This window comes from Notolepis coatsorum, assembly GCF_963971535.1.
Source record: "Notolepis coatsorum genome assembly, chromosome: 6".
NCBI lineage: Eukaryota > Metazoa > Chordata > Actinopteri > Aulopiformes > Paralepididae > Notolepis > Notolepis coatsorum.
In genome coordinates this window covers 80616292-80632137 of record NC_140170.1, presented here as the reverse complement: position 1 = coordinate 80632137, position 15846 = coordinate 80616292, and the positions used below count along the sequence as shown (strand labels likewise).

General features: G+C 41.7%; 1 protein-coding gene across 1 annotated transcript in view; it reads left to right on the top strand.

Moving 5' to 3' along the window:
• Positions 1-15846, top strand: part of ca16b (carbonic anhydrase XVI b) — a 427352-nt gene that overhangs the window by 314407 nt on the left and 97099 nt on the right.

Genomic DNA, 15846 nt, shown 5'->3' with positions numbered 1-15846 from the left:
TCACACACAGTATTGCACACACAGACACACAATGAAATCCCATTTTCACACAATCAGATCCCATTTGCACATATCCGACAGATCACTCGCTGCACTACAGTATCTATGCATAAACTACTCTATACTTCTCATCTCTCCTCTTCTCTCCCATTCACTCCACTCCCTTCTCATCTTGTCGCCTCTCCTCTCCCCTTTTCTCCTCTCCCCTCTCATCTCCTCTCCCCCTCTCCTCCTCTCCCCTCTCTTCTCCTCTCCCCTTATCGCCTCTCTTCTTCTATCTTCTCCCCTCTCCTATCTTATCCTCTCTCCTTATCTCCTCTCTCGCAGGTCTCTTCATATAAATATCTTGGGATTTTTGTCGATAACACACTAACCTGGAACACCCATGTAGACAGCCTGTGTAGCAGACTACAACAACGACTGCACTTTCTACGTCGCCTTAGAGTTCATGGTGTAGATAAAAAATGTATGTTACTTTTCTACCAATCTGTATTAGAGAGTCTCATCAGATATGGTATTACAGCTTGGTTTGGTAACCTGTCTGACTCTGTACAATTAAAGTCCAAACTTGTCCGTCTGATGCAGACTGCATGGAAGATCATAGGGGTGAAAGGTCACCCATCCCTGCAGTCTATTTTGAACAGGCTACTCTAAGGCAAGCCAATAGAATAGTCTCGGACCCCTCCCATGTCTTACATGCCGAGTATGAGCTACTGCCCTCTGGGAGGAGGTTTAGAGTTCCACGCACTAGACTAAATAGGTTTAAAAACTCCTTTATTCCGATCTCAGTTAAACTTGTAAATAGTGCCAGATAAAGGGCAACTATCGAATAACTGATATTTGGTTGTTATATTATCGATATTCGATAACCGATATTTGAGTTTTTTTGGGTATACTATTATATTATATTATACTAGTATATTTGGGTATACTATTCTAATGTGGTGTTGCCAGACATCCTGCTGTGCAGGTACTTTACTGTATATTTTATATTGTGTATCTCCTCTGTTTGGAGTCAGTTGTGTTGTGTCATGTATGTGTCTGTGGCTGTAGTGGGTGTAAGCCCAAGACAAATTTCCCAGCTGATGGGACAATAAAGTGACTCTTGACTCTTCTCCTCCTCTCCCCTTCTCTCCTCTCTTCTCCTCTCATCTCCCCTCTCCTCTCTTCTCCTCTCCCCTTATCTCCTCTCTTATCTCCCCTTCTTCCCTCTCTTCTCCTCATCTCCCATCTCCTCTCCACTCTCTTCTCCTCATCTCCCATTTCTTCTCCTTTCTTCCCCTATCCTCCTCATCTCCCCTCTCCTCTCTCCTCTCATCTCCTCCCCTCTCTCATTTCCTCTCCTCCACCCCCCCACCCACACGCTCCTCTCCACTTCCCCACGTTAAAAAAATTTAACAGCCTGTATAGCAGGTGATTAAACAGACGGCTGCAGCCATCACTGTTATGTGTCTGATGCTTGATGATGTCAAACAGCTCAGAGACATGTCTCTGTCCACTGGGTCAGACAGACGGGATCTTTTAAATATTCTTTCAAGTTGAAGGCATCCACCACCGTCGCCGCCATCGTCCACAAAGAGCTGTCCTCTGGCTATCATACACTTAAAGAGAAAATCAGCCCCAGAATAGAATTCCCACATCACGTTGGTCCTTCCTGTGATCTTGAAGTATACAGTTGTGAGCTCTCCAAGATAGTTTATTAAAATAATATTACATTAATAATATTCCAGTCTCATGTCGTCTGGTTTCTACCTTTGATGGATTGATTTTGTGCTTATAAATTCCATGCTTGTATTACGCAATGTCATCGACTGTCTCTCCATTTAGGAAAAACAGAATCTATTTTATTTTCTACTACAAGGAAACAGAAAAACCAGGAAGGGTTCAACTTCAAGGTACAGTTAGGTAGCTCATTTGTCACCAGTACCAAATCAGTGGTGTATCTAGGGTGTACTTTATAAAACACACTCTCAGGGGAAAGCATGTCGAAAAAGATAATAGCCAAGGTTCTAAATACCTGGACAGGAAAGCTCTTAGAGCACTTGCAGGGGCATTAGTTCAGTGTCATTTTGACTATGCTTGCTTGTCCTGGTATGACAGTTCCCCCAGCAACTTGAAAAATAGACTTCAAACTGCCCAGAACAAGCTAGTTAGGATAGTCCTTTTTTTTGTTTTTTTTTATTATTGCAAAACAAAATTATTAAAAGTCAGTACTCAACACACAATGCATAATGAAACTAACAATTAAGGTGGCTAAAATGACATGCAAGTACAGAAACAGAAAACAAAACAAAAAAAGTATATAATAATATTTTACCGTATACAGTGTATATCCAACAAAATTACCAATTATACCAATGTCTTATACAGGATATACCCCTAATACCTATTATCTAAAACCCTACACACATATGCTCCAGCTCGAACCCCCCCCTCCCGGACCCCTCCTTGGATAGTACCTACATTATCCCTCACTCCTAACCAGACACTACCATTATAAGCTAGCTTTTATTCTCTCCACCACTTCTAACCACATTGACATTTTGGATTCGTTGAGTCCCATAATTCTTGCTGTAGATATTTCTTGATAAATCACATCGAGATATGTAAGAAACCAAACCTTCCGGCACATTTTTTCCGGTTGAAACCAGCGTGATGCGATCAGTTTTTTAGCTACTGTGATACCCGATAAAACCAATCTCTTTAGCTGTGGATTTACTGCAAACTCAAAAACATCATTCAATAGTAATACAGAGGGGTGTACTGGTATATTCCAAGATACGAGTTTTGATAATTGATGGGTCACATCTTTCCAGAATGCCTTAACTGGTGGGCAGTCCCAATACATGTGCATAAATGTCCCTTCGTCTCCATTTGTACATTGGGAGCATTTTGAGTCTTGTTTAAGACCCATTCTGTTCAGTCTTATAGGAGTCAAGTATATCCTGTGAATATAGTTAAGATTGATTTGTTGATGGTCCGGGTTCCTTGATGTAAGACGGACATTTGCCCATGCTCCTTGCCAATCAAAGTCACTTTCCAGGTCTGGTATATCCCTCCTCCAGACAGAGTCTAGTTGGAGGGTTTCATACGAGGACGTTAGTAATTGATAATAAAAACCTGATACAAAACCTCTCGATGTCTCTCTTTCATAGAAGAATTTGTGGTATCTGTGGTGTTCAACTGGTATGTCTAATAGTTAGGATAGTCCTGCAGCTCCCCACTCATACTCACTTAGACCAGCCCCACTTCAAGGGTGGCTCAGGGTGGACAAGAGTATCCATGATAAAACTTTGCCTAGTCTATAGGATTTATAAAGGGGAGGTGCCAAGCTACCTTCACAATTACTTCCAATATGTAAAAAACAATGAAACCAGAGGTAGAGACACAAACATAGTTCCATTTAGATTTAAACAAATTTTGTACGGCCAGCAGACCTTCCTTTACTCAGCTGCAGTACTGTGGAACAGCCTGCCCAGCAGCATTAAACAGGCCCCCAGGTTAACTGGCTTCAAAAAGTATGTACGATCATGGCTATCGGCATAGGAAAGAGAGGGTAGTATATTTATTTATTGTTATTTTATCTTCAACTGTATTATGCATATTGTATCTTAATGTTTTATGTTGATGTATGTCCTGTTTTTTAATACCAGGGACCATGATGGAAATAATTTTATCATGTTTTATCCCTTGGCTGATGTCTCTAATCCACAATCAATCAATCAAGAGGTATTTTCCAGAACTGCTCCGATGACGAGGCGTATAGACCACCTAAGTGAGTCCGTCGTGATTGTATGTGAACTTCGATGGGTGGAAAAGTCAATGGGTGAATTAATTGTATTCCAAACTGTCCTCCAAGATCTGTGGCTAAAGTATCCAATCCAAACCTTGGCATACCGTCTAGAACAGGGGTCAGCAACCTTTACTATCAAAAGAGCCATTTTCCCCCCTCCCACAAAATAAAATTCCTCTCGAGCCGCAAAACCAATTTACCCTTAAAATGAAGGTAACACAGGGGCGGCTACGTGGCGTAGTGGGCAAGGCGCTCGCCACGAATGCGGAGACGCTGGGCTCGCCTGTTCGAGCCCAGCGCTCCACATTGCTTTCAGTTTAGCTGGTCGTTCATACTAATACACATTGGCCGTATTAGGGGGTGGGAAACTGATGGGTGGGGATCGGGCTTTGTGGACAGCGACTCCTACAGGTCGGTTGGTGCGCCTGTGCAGTAGAATCAGGAAGTGTCGGGGGCAGCGTGAGCCTCCCACGCGTTACTCCTCGCCACTGAGAGATCGAGCTGCGCAGGTGAAAAGATGCGACTGCTGTTACCTCAAGTACCGGAGGGGACTTGTGCTATGTATGACTTAGTCCACATTGCAGCCGGCTTGTGGGAGGCAAGAAACAGTGTTCGTGACAGGGGAGGGTTGAATTGGATGATACGAAATTGGGATGGGAGAAAAAATATAGAAAAATGGGAGAACAAGTGGATAAAAAATGAAGGTAACACAGTGTATAACATTTTATATAGTTATCCCCAAGAATAACCCACATTTTGCATAAAACGCCTGACAATTGCATACCCAAAGTAATTTGCGATTTATTATACTTTATACTTATAGCACACAGTTTGTTGCATTCATGGAATTATAAAGCAATAAAAGGAAAATGTTTGACTTTTTATTGCTGTTTTTACCTGTTATAACAAAGGAAAACCTCAAACTCTTAAGAAGAGGAGAAAAAAGACTGGCTGTGTAGTGTGTACTAGACCTATTTTTAAATAAAACACAGAAGAGGAGACAAAACACTGGTGTCTGTAGACCTACTTTGAAATAAAACCCTGAACTATTCAGGTATATTTGAGTCCTTCCCTTATTTGTGGAAAATCTATAAAATAAAAAGTAAATTTTTTGTTGTTCGCAAATTTCTCACCACATATCAGGCATACAGACTGCATCGTTAGTCGTGAAAGCAAATTAATCTGTCCACGCTGAATTAAACCCTCTATTTTCCTCACTTTCCTTTTTTTGGATTTATCCATGGTTAGCTTACTGGGGGGTCGGAAACTCAAGATTAGCCACTTGCAGACGGCAGGGAGAGGCTTACGTACTGTATATTTTAGTTGATGAAATATTTGAGTTGATGAAATATTTTTTCATTTCAGTGTCACAGTATGACATCGATCTCCAAAATAAGAGAACAAAAATAAAAAAATAAAATATATATATATTTTTTAGCTGATTGGCTAAAGAGCCGCAGGTTGCTTGCGATTTTTCTGACGGATATTGCGATACAATTTGCGATTCCTTTTTATTTTAATTTTTTTTTAACTGATGTTTAATGTAAAATGCCGCTTGCATCTGGCCTACGTGGTGGGTTTGCTCGCGAAACAGAGCCTGGAAAATCTTCTTTTTACCTGGGAATCGATACCGGTACCCAACGGTACCTTTCTGTACTTTACTCTCTTTCTCTCTATGAAGTCTAAACTTCTCAATGGCTGCGTTTACATGGACAGTTTATTCCCCTTTTCATTCGGAATTAACGTTAAATCCTATTTAAAGTTATCATGTAAACATCTGAAAATACTTAATTCCGAATGAAAATGGCCATTCCGAAATAAAATCCATTCCGATGTAAGTGGCCGGTTTATTCCGTTTATCATTCCGAATTAAAGCTTTTTCTGTCCATGTACCCAGCTTTTCACGCATTTTTCGGAATTAGTTCCCCCCGGTCTTTCTGCGCATGATCGCGCATAGGCTACAGTACACATAGATGATCGCGAACAGGGGCACATATTGTTCCATAGCATACGCCTTCAGTTGATCATGACAAATCCTCTCTTACCTTGACGATTAAAAAGCCTCCATAATTTAGTAAATAAAGCTGTAGCCAGCCAGCTAGTATTGATGCTATACAAAATGCTATCCACATTAGCTACATAGCTAACCAACTAAATACAATGGTATCCTGAGGTAACGTTAAATACAACATTTGCTAGTCGAAATGACTGGACACACACAGGGACAAGTTAAACATCAATCAATTAATTTATTCCAACAGGTAGTTTGAGCTGCATGTGAGCCACGGTCTTTCTCTCCTCTCCTTTGGAAACTAATGATGATATTACGTTAGCTAGAAAAAGCACAGAACCGGCCGGCAAAAGTTAAGCTGCTAGCAACAGACACTATAATACTTCCGGTCGGGGGATTTCAAAATAAAAGAGCGATGTCTAAAAGCACCGGAAATACGTTTATTTTGTACATTATCTAACGTTAACACGAACCTAAACTAACTTTAGATTAGTTTAGGTTCATGTAACGTTAGATATTGTAAAAAATAAACGTATTTACGGTGCTTTTAGACGTCGCTCTTTTATTTTGAAACCCCCCGCCCAGAAGTAAAAATTATGCTTATTTGTCTGCTTGTTATCAATGGGTTGGTTGAGAAGGGAAGTGTCATCTATCTAGGAACCTAGCTACATACGGGGTACAATGTTACATAGGCTGTGCGTCGATGTTGCAGAAGCATAAAGGCAGAGTGTCTGCAACACCTTTGCTTTGTCGATGTTGTGGTGCAGTTGCTTTGAAGTTGCTGTAGCATGTAGAGGCCTTTAACGTTAGCAGAATAGACACACCGAGAGTCTGGTTAATGTTGTTTGGTACGCTAGCACAGTAGCTGAGAACATAGATATCTATAGAACACTAGATAGCTTAAGGCGGAGTCACCAGCGTCACTGAACCGCCGCCATCTTGCTCCAGTTAGCCTTGAGTGAGAGTGAGTGAGCTGCACAGACAAAAATACTCATAACTCGCTGAAATATTGACGGATTTACAAACGGGTTGGTTTGCTATACACATCAAAGATGTAGTTATGATACTGCATACTAATAAAAAAAAAATTAAAGATGTTTTTTTTTACAAACCGCTTGAATCATAGCCACGTTAATAATGCTTGTAATAAACCAAACCATTTGTAAATCCGTCAATATTTCAGCGAGTTATGAGTATTTTTGTCTGTGCAGCTCACTCACTCTCACTCAAGGCTAACTGGAGCAAGATGGCGGCGGTTCAGTGACGTCGCTCTCCATTGGCCGGCAGCGCGGGCAAGCTATCTAGTGTTCTATATATATCTATGGCTGAGAATACCGGTCGCAGCTGTTTGTTTACTTCCGGTAAACGTAATGACGTTAACATCATGTTTACGTTTACCCAATCAGAAGCCTTCCCAGCCCCAAACCTTACGATGACTCGAAAACTCCCGATTAGACAGTGACTTTCATGTAAACACCTTGTCGGAATTAAGATTTGACATGTAAACTCGCATGATTTTTTTTTACATCCGAATGATTTGATTCCGAAGTTATAATTCGGAATTAAAAGTCACCATGTAACCGCAGCCTATGTCAACATTGTTATCGCAACACACAACCTAAAACCCCTCCCTGCCTCCCTCTCCCAAACCGTTCCTCCTACAACAATTTGTTTATGTTGCATGATACATTTGTATACATTTATTTTGTATTATATTTGTTTTATGCTTAACTCATTCTGCACCATCGCTTAATCCACGAGATAGCGCTAGTACGCCACCGCTGTAAGTCAATGGGGGGACTGCGAGACTTGCGAGTCCTTAAAATATATCTTAAATTAAAGCTATGGGTCTAATACACCCGTCGATTATCAGTGAGTTGCTTCCAGTCAACATGTACAAAACGGATTGTTTTTTCATCGGTACATTTCCGTTTTATAGCCTTTTGAATATGAGTATAACTTTGGCTGCTTCTGAGTAATTCCAGAGAAAGACGCGATAATAGCGTTTAGTGGAATACACTAAACACGGAATTTTTCGCCTGATTATCGAATCTTCCTGAAATCAACGCTAGATCATCATTATTATCCTTAAGCATGCAATGTGGTTTAGTCCTGCACCCAACGGCAGCAGCCACACATACAGACACAGAGACAGCGTAGATCGGGGTAGAAATAAATATCAGATCAACGATCAAATTTATATATAGTGTTCTTACCTTGTATCTGATGTAATGCAAAAGAAATAATCCAATTATCTTATCGCCATTCCAAATACTGCTTGTGGAGGTCCGTACCACATTACCGACCGTTTCACAATGACAGGTCGGGCGAGGTTACTGTTCCAATGCATCGTTGTATCTGACAACCTCACCTGAGTATTTAAACCCTGCCCGCACGGCTCGGATCGTCCCAGAAAAGAAACTACACCATTCCCAGTGGAGTGCAATACCCGCTGGAAGGCGTAGGCGGCGGTATTTGCCCTCTTGCGAGCTCAAACCCATTCCCAACGATAACATCAGGCTGGGTGGATGAAAATGAATGGATGGGGGAGCTCCCGTAGCTCACCGCGTACCTCGGCGCTATTTCTGCGTCGGGGACAACCGTGCTCGTCACGGATCTGGGGTACACGAGTTCGATTCCCGGACCCGCCGTATTTTCTCAGAGTGTCTTCCCCTACTCTACATCCCATTCAACCTGTTTCTGTCGGTCATGCTTGACCAGAAAAAGCGATAAACGCTAAAAAATAAAGTTTAATAAAAAAATGAATGGATATCGCTAATAAAAGAAATAACGATTAAAACCCGACTATACTCGTGATTGCCACTCAAGCCATGGCGAGTTAACCCGACTATCATCGTGACTAACACTGAATGAGTTAAATATCAACATTATCTGGCAATCCTCAGTAAATACTATCAAACTCCTCTGACGTCATCTGGTACGTTATATGGGACGTGAGCGGACACACACACACACACACACACACACACACACACACACACACACACACACACACACACACAGAAAGGGAGAATGGCTTATAGAAGACTTAAAGTTGACATCCATTGCTATTCCTTGCACTATTTGGGCAACTTTACACAATTCCTGTGAGTCTATGGAACAAATCTGTAATTTTTTTTCTTTTTTTCTCATTGTTTTATATTTCTAATAAAGTACTCAAAAGCATAATTTGTCTCCCTTTGGAATTCAGGCTGTTATTCGATGGGCTCCGCCCATAAGCGCTTTGAGTGACAGTCACCCACACAGTCTGCGACTGGCACAGAGAGAGATTGAGGGGGAGACTAATTAATTTCGCCGCAGGGGGGCATAATCCCACGGGACAATGCATTGGTAACTTGTTTCAAATGACAATATATACCTCTGTGATTATTATTGCACGGATCGGAATACGGGCGTGCACGTGGGAGCATGCGCAAAGATACTTTGACAGTGATAAGCTAGTGCTCCCGACTGCGAGGGAGAGAGAGAGAGAGATAGAGAGGGAGAGAGAGAGAGAGAGGGAGGGACACACGGAGCATTTACACACAATTTGTGTAAATGCTCCGTGTGTGTGTGAGAGAAGACCCATCCCTGCGGCGCACACACACACATTTTTACACACACTCATGCACGCGGGGACCGCACGGCCTCTCTATATCTTTCTCTCCCTCTATCTTTCTCTCTCCCTCTCGTTCTCTGCCTCTGTCAAAACCCGTTTGAGGAAGTGTCGGGTTACACTATGCGCTACAACCATAGAGGGGGCGTTACTGCAAATCAGTACCTTATTCACGTCAGCAATACCGTCAAATCAGAACGGCTTAGTTGAGTGAGGGAAGATCTCATGAACTCGAGACTAGACTGATGAGTCAATATGATAATTAACGACACAGACCACATTGATATAACCCCACATTGCTAGGAAACCATGCTACACACTGGAAAGGGCCATTTATAATGCATGGGACCTTTAATGATTTTAGAATATTTCAGCTAATGAAGTTAAATGTTTATTATCATAAACTATCCAGTTTGTTTTTATAGTGTAACAGTTTGCTACTTAAACGTTCATTGAACGTACCGTAGAGAGAGGGAGAGATGGGCTCCTAGAGAATCGGCACCTCTATATAATGTAACGTCCTCGCTAATGAATGACTCACCGATGCTGTTGTTGTTTCTCACTTTGGTTTATTATAACTTCAGTTACAGGTTTTCCGTATCAAGACGGGGTGCATCACCTCTGCTTGTAATTATTAGACTGCACCTGAACTTCCCAGGTCAGCCCTTGCCCCCTCCCCTCTGCCAACCCCCAGCTCGCCGGACCAATAGCGTCACCGCCGCCAGCCCCAGGTTGGCAGAGTGCAGAGTGACAGCTCGGCTGACCAATCGCCGCCAATCCCAGTGTTGCTACAATAACATCAATTATAATGGCGATGTTCTGTGTCGTCCCCGCCGACTGGTGTGGACCAGCCCTCACAGATTCTGTCACTGTACTAATTTATAGTGAGGATTATTTTCTCTCTGGTGACGTCACAGCTCACAGTGTTGATTCTTCAATGTTCTCGTTTAGAGTGAAAAAACTTGCTCCTATTGTTAACATTGTGAATTCTGTTCTGGACGTTTCCTTTTCAACTGTCCACTGTAAATGACCCACACTCTTCTTTACTCAACGGCTCCTCCAGCTGGTCTTGCTGTGCCGCGATCAAGCTTTAATATATGCTCCATCATGCTCCACGCCTCTACTGATCTGCTACACCGTGGGGGGGGGGTATTCTTTATCCCCCCCCATCCCGGTTTACCTGCCAATCTATTGGGATGCACGTCCCCAATCTGTGTCAAGCTAATTAAACGTATCTTATATAGAGGGCCTCTTAAGTTATGTAAAAGATAAATGGTAAATGGACTGCATTTATATAGCGCTTTTATCCAAAGCGCTTTTCAGATTCAGATAATTTTATTGTCACAACTTTTTAAAATATACTGTACATACATTCAGAAAAACGTGAGATGCTTGTTTTTCCCGGCTCCTCAACCGTAAGTAGATTTGTGAACACAATACACAACGATCTATACAATCTATACAAGGTATATGTAAGGTAAAAACAGCGGATGAATACAAAAATACTACAGTGTAAGTAGCAGCAGTGTGTGCTTGTGTCACTTACTGTAAGGTGCTTTTGTGTGTAAGCTTTACAACACATGGACACTTTGACGCGCTGCCGGGAGGAGCCTTCCGATTACCAGACGACTGCTCTACCTTCTGAGCCACTTTTATCTGCCTCTCAAATACTTGCTTTTTTTTTTTTAAACGGCACCCGTTTCATTTGAGGCGGAGAACATGCTCCATGTTTCTTTAAATGTAAAGCGTTTCAATTTGTGTTCGCTATTCGAGACCTACCAATTTCAAAGACAATTGTAGGTTTGGTCATGAAAACACAAGAATCAACTTCAATGACTATAATTCCTTCAGAATAGGTAATAACGTAGCCGAGACCTCACATGCCTTTTTTCTGTCACTTTTTTGATGTATGTCCCCTCACTCCACAGAGACCTGACGGCTAGATTTTCATAATGCGTATGTTTTTATGCATGCGTTTTCTAAATAATACATATATTACCCAGTGCCCTGTGTGCACGACAGCCTGCCTGCGGAGCTACTTGTATCATCTGCTGTCTCCCATCATCATGAATCCACAAGAGTCTGTTCATTGAATCTACTGTACATTTTCCCGTTAGCTTGTCCATGTGTTGAATTCCAGAAAGGTACAATTATCCTCTGTGTTTTGAAGATGCGGTCTATGAATAATATTGCACTAATGATGTTGCCTTTAGTCTATACAGTATAGTGGGGGTGACACTACTATATACACTACTATATATCCTATAGTATAGTGGGGGGGTGACACTACTATATACACTACTATATATCCTATAGTATAGTGGGAGGGTGACACTACTATATACACTACTATATATCCTATAGTATAGTGGGGGTGACCCTACTATATATCCTATAGTATAGTGGGGGGGTGACACTACTATATCATATAGTATAGTGGTGTGACACTACTATATATCATATAGTATAGTGGGGGTGACACTACTATATATCCTATAGTATAGTGGGGAGGTGACACTACTATATATCCTATAGTATAGTGGTGTGACACTACTATATATCATATAGTATATGGGGGTGACACTACTATATATCATATAGTATAGTGGGGGTGACACTACTATATATCATATAGTATAGTGGTGTGACACTACTATATATCATATAGTATATGGGGGGTGACACTACTATATATCATATAGTATAGTGGGGGGGTGACACTACTATATCATATAGTATAGTGGGGGTGACACTACTATATATCATATAGTATAGTGGGGGTGACACTACTATATATCATATAGTATAGTGGGGGTGACACTACTATATATCATATAGTATAGTGGGGGTGACACTACTATATACACTACTATATATCCTATAGTATAGTGGGGGGGTGACACTATTATATACACTACTATATAGCATATGGTATAGTGGGGGGGTGACACGACTATATACACTACTATATATCCTATAGTATAGTGGGGGGGTGACACTACTATATACACTACTATATATCATATAGTATAGTGGGGGTGACACTACTATATCCTATAGTATAGGGGGGGTGACACTACTATATACACTACTATATATCCTATAGTATAGTGGGGGTGACCCTACTATATCCTATAGTATAGTGGGGGGGTGACACTACTATATACACTACTATATATCCTATAGTATAGTGGGGGTGACACTACTATATACACTACTATATATCCTATAGTATAGTGGGGGTGACACTACTATATCCTATAGTATAGTGGGGGTGACACTACTATATACACTACTATATATCCTATAGTATAGTGGGGGTGACACTACTATATCCTATATTATAGTGGGGGTGACACTACTATATACACTACTATATATCATATAGTATAGTGGGGGTGACACTACTATATCCTATAGTATAGTGGGGGTGACACTACTATATACACTACTATATATCCTATAGTATAGTGGGGGTGACACTACTATATATCCTATAGTATAGTGGGGGTGACACTACTATATATCCTATAGTATAGTGGGGGTGACACTACTATATATCATATAGTATAGTGGGGGTGACACTACTATATCCTATAGTATAGTGGGGGTGACACTACTACCGGTATATCATATAGTATAGTGGGGGTGACACTACTATATCCTATAGTATAGTGGGGGTGACACTACTATTTCCTATAGTATAGTGGGGGTGACACTAATATATCATATAGTATATTAGGGGCGGCACTACTATATCCTATAGTATATCCTATAGTATAGTGGGGGTGACACTACTCTATCCTATAGTATAGTGGGGCTGACTACTATATCCACTAATATATCCTATAGTATAGTGGGGGTGACACTACTATATCCTATAGTATAGTGGGGCTGACTACTATATCCACTAATATATCCTATAGTATAGTGGGGGTGACACTAATATATCCTATAGTATATCATATAGTAGGGGTGACACTAATATATCCTATAGTTTAGTGGGGTGACACTACTATATCCACTAATATATCCTATAGTATAGTGGGGGTGACAGTGACTCAGGAGGTAGAGTGATTGTCTGGTAATCAGAAGGTTCCCGGTTAGATTGTGGCTCCTCCTGGCAGCATGTCAAAGTGTCCTTGAGCAAGACACTTAACCCCCAACTGCTCCCGATGAGCAGGTCAGTACCTTGCATGGTTGCATCTGCCGTCGGTGTGTGAATGTGAGTGAATGGGTGAATGTGAGGCATAAGTTGTAAAGCGCTTTGGATAAAAGCGCTATATAAATGCAGTCCATTTATCCATTTTGATTGGATTCAAATGTATTGACATTATACAGCAGACGTACAGTACAACCAAAATAAGTTTGGCATCCAACCAGCATGCAAATGTGCATTAAAGTGCAACAGCAATATACAATGACATGTGATTAAACTGGGTACAAAATATACAAATGAGTTATACTGAGCGTAGTGCTAATCAGATGTACTGTATGTACAGAGTTGTAGTATAATATGTACAGTGATACAGGTATACAAACAGTATGGTACAGTAGTAATCATATTGTCCAGCAGCGTAACTAGTAGGATATAGAGATAATACTGTATCAGGGGTGTAAATATTTGACCCCACTTCGATTCGATTACGATTCTTCAGGCAACGATTCAATGCATCATGAAATCTCTTCATTTGACCACGATTCGATTTGATGCAATTCGACCTTAGGATCGATGCATTGCGATGCATCGTTGCATTCTTACACCCCTAGTATCTACAGATATGTAAAAGGTCTTTACCTATAGCGCTGACCATTGTTGACAGTTTTGAAAGTCTCACCAAGTAAAATAATATGGCGTGTTTGATTGACATCCCCCGTTTGTTCTCGTTGCGCAGGGAGCGGCACCTCTGACCCATGATGTATATAATATATAATATAAGATATCTTCTCTATTCACTCGCCTGTCTTACTTTTGAAAGTATCCCCGTAAGCAAACTTTTTCCTTTTGAAGGCAGTAGTGAAAAAGCTCCTTTTCTTTTTTTTCTTTAAGTAAAAAGTAAAGCATTTCCATTTGTATTTGCTATTTAGACCTACAAATTAAAAGAGACTATTGAGGTTTGTTTATAAAAAAAAAAATTAAAAAAAAATTGAATTCTTTGGGGGGGGGGGGGGGGGGGGGGGGGGGGGGGGCGGGTGGGGCGAGTGACTAGCCTATACTGTACAGTATGTATTATGTTATGTTACTTCATGTATACCTATTTCAAAGATACAGGCTTTGAAAATAAGCATTGCAACCCCTCCTCTCCTCCTGTACATCTCTCACACAGTCCTTTGGTGCATATTTTATACAAAACCTACAATGCCTGGCATACACAGCCACACTCTCTCTAAGGAGTCTCCGTGCTGTAGATATTTCCAAACGCTGGCCGAGGACACGGCCTTTTGTTCTCAATTGACTTGTGCTGAACACGGCTGCCATGTTTGCAATGATCACAGTGCGTCTCTTATGAACCTGTAATTCATTTCTCTAAGCACCCCGTCGGGGGGCCACATTGATTCCAGAGCAATTGCAAAGTGTAGTCATTACAGCTCGCCGCGGGGGGATCAGTCAAGGCGATCGATGGGCGCAAATTCGCCCCATTGAAAAGTTACACCCGTGTCGACAGTCGAGAGGACCGGGCCTCGTTCTGGCTCGCTGCTGATGCAGGTGGGAGTGGTTTTGTTCTCCGCGCCTAGCCTCCGCCACTTCCGAGACGCCAGATATGGTGCCGGCCGGGTGCTAATCGCTCCCCCACCCCCCCCCCGAGCTCGGTCTTGTGCCATGTAGACTGTTTCAATTTGGCAACAAAGACATTCTAAATGGACCCAAGTTCACTTCCTGTTGCAGTGTTTGCTAATATCAGTACCTGATGGGAAATAAACACGGGTCTAAGCTGTTCCCAGACCAGCTGAGGTCCTCGCTGATTCTAATCCCATGTGAATCTGCTACGTCTGTCGTTTGTACAAATTTGAGTGCAAATAACACATCCCCATAATTTCAGTCACAAAACCGGCTTTGCGGTAGCCTATGTATATATTTATATTTTAGCTTAAGGCAGTGCACTCATTATTGATTATTCTGAGGTTATGTTGACATAATCAGCCAACGGCGATGTTATTCAACGTGCAGCATCATAACGGATCGAATCCAGGAGCGTGTTCAAGTCGAGTTCAGTATCGGGACACCCCGCTAAAAACACATCCTGCGGGGATGTGTCCAAGCCATGTCCAACCCACGCAATATGTGCGTTTGCGAGAGAGACACAGTGTGGGTTGGACACATCCCCATGTGTATACAGTGTGGGTTGGACACAGCTTGGACACATCCCCATGTGTATACAGTGTGGGTTGGACACAGCTTGGACACATCCCCATGTGTATACAGTG